Genomic DNA, 2,373 nt, shown 5'->3' on the forward strand with positions numbered 1-2,373 from the left:
CCCAAAAAACAAAAACAAAAACCAACAACTCAGAAAGACCACAACTACAGGTTTCACCTGGTGAATGAGGTTTATAAACCTAACAGTGCTGTGACCCCCTGGTTGAGAATCATTGCTGAACAGCATTCACTTGCCCGCTACCAGCTCTTTTCTGCTGCTTTGCCCAGTCTTGTTTTAAATATCTAGAGTTATGGAGCTTCCACCATTCCCTTTGCAAGACTCGGTTCCAACCTAATGGAGCATCCCATGAAGGAAACATTTTGTGACAGTCACCTTAATTTTTATGTGTCTTAATTGCATCTCAGGGGTTTCAGCTTTGTTACGCACTTCCAAATGGTTCTTTTCTTTCCGTAGTGTTCCCACCCTTCAAATTCTTGCAGACAGTAACCACCAGCGACACCTTCCATCCTGACACCCCCAACCAGTGCCGGAAAATGTATAACCTGCTGTCAGATACCCAAAGGCACTGAAGCACACGTTATGGGTTGTACCAAGCACGGTCTTATCAGCATTTGGAATTTTTTCCCAGGGCAGCATTTTGCTGTTAGAAGAATTGAATCTTCTGATTTTCTCTCTGTGATGTGCTGCTCAGCCTGCTGTTGACAGCAGCATGAAAAGCTTTAGCTTCAACATGTTAATCAGCTCAGCTTATTCCATCCAGCTTCGGGGCTGTTAGCACTGAATGTGCATTAGGGGGGTTGTAAAGACCTCCAAGAGGCCTGCGTACGGAGCAGCCCCTCTGGGAAATGCATCAGTGTGAGGAGAGATGCACGTGTATTCCAGCTAGAAACAGGGTGATGATAAGGGTGGGTTTGGACTGCAGCTCAGAAAGGGAAGTATAATTTGCATAATACACCAGCCTGATCAGTAGGGCAACAAGATTTAAAAACAAGTGACAACAAACTGAGGACAGTTTTGATTTATTTGCTCAGTTTATTGTAGGGTGAAGGAATTGGCCAGCCTCCTTCTAAACAGTGTGGGAGCCCTCTAGCAGACCTCTCTGTCTCCGACTGCAGACGCCACCCAAAACTAACAGAGCTACAGAGTACCACTATATATGTAACTGGGCTTTTTAGGTTTGCAGCGAATTAGTGATGCTTTTATTGGGACTAAACCCTGGAGGGCTCTTTCAGTGTCTTAGACACGGACTTGTCTGGGATGGTTTGGATGAAGATGATCCCGCCTCAAGCAGGGTGCTGGACTAGATGACCTCCGGAGGTCCCTTCCAGCCCTACTTTCTATGAACTGGGACCCAGTTGGTCTCTGTGGTTCCTTTATATCTGTAATGGTATGGAGAGAGCAAAAGACACAGCAAAGATTTGCTCTGCTGTGTCGATCAGCAAAAGCTTAGCAGTGCTTTCTTCTTGATTTTTATCCTCCATTCACGAAATGAAACCTGGACAAGAAGCATGAAGTCCAAACTGGTGGCAAAATAAAGGGCAGAATACGTGTCTCTGTCTCCCAATAAACAGTTATTTATTGTACATTTAAAATTTCTGCAAATCCACTTTAAAACAAATGGTGATTTTAGCTGGCGTTTATTCAGCTGAGCACAAATAACCACCAAGGTCGTTAAGCATATTAGATATGATCAAACACAACTCCAGTGAGATCTGTGGAGGTGTATGACTACTGAATCTGGCTACGCGATCTGAAAAATCCGGTGATGTTACTAAATAATGTGAAAAATCACTGCCAGGTGATACGCAAATGTTGCCCCTGCTGCAGGAAGAAGGTAATGCCGTCAGACTCTGTTCAGGGAACACGATATACAAACTGCACGCTGGATCAGGGCCGTGCGCTGAAGGAGTTGATAGGGATTCTGTACACGGCTACCCTCGAGTCAGGAAACAGCCGGGAGCCACACAAAAGTATCAGGGCCAAACCGAACGATACCTCCCTAGGTCAGCCAAATGCAAAGGACAATTCATAACAAGATGACTCTCCCTCTCTAGCTTCCCCGTCTAGGCCAGTGCTGGACACAGACGTGTGCTAAGCTATCTGGGAAAAGCAGTATATGCCAGCCTGGGAGCACAGACATGTGCTGACAAGCACGTCTAGGGTAGATCAGCCCTTCTGTCATAAGATTATGTCGTTGTACTCTCTGTCCATTCAGACACGGACACAGCCTTTATAGGCGTTTCCTTTCATGCTCTAAAGTGGGAGAGACGTGCCTCTGCTTCCCAAAGCAATGCGTTGCAGCACGTAAAGAAATCTGAAGGCAGGCACGCACAGCAGACAGAGATGTTGCCTGCTGAATCAGGGCTCGGGTTCGTGGAACAAGGCTCTGGCCCGGGGTTCAAGAGACTTTGGCTTTGATTCTCACCTCTGACACACACTTCCTGTGTGGCCCTGGGCAAAACACTTATCCTT

This window comes from Gavialis gangeticus, unplaced genomic scaffold, assembly GCF_001723915.1.
Source record: "Gavialis gangeticus isolate Ggan-Ray unplaced genomic scaffold, GavGan_comp1, whole genome shotgun sequence".
Lineage (NCBI taxonomy): Eukaryota > Metazoa > Chordata > Crocodylia > Gavialidae > Gavialis > Gavialis gangeticus.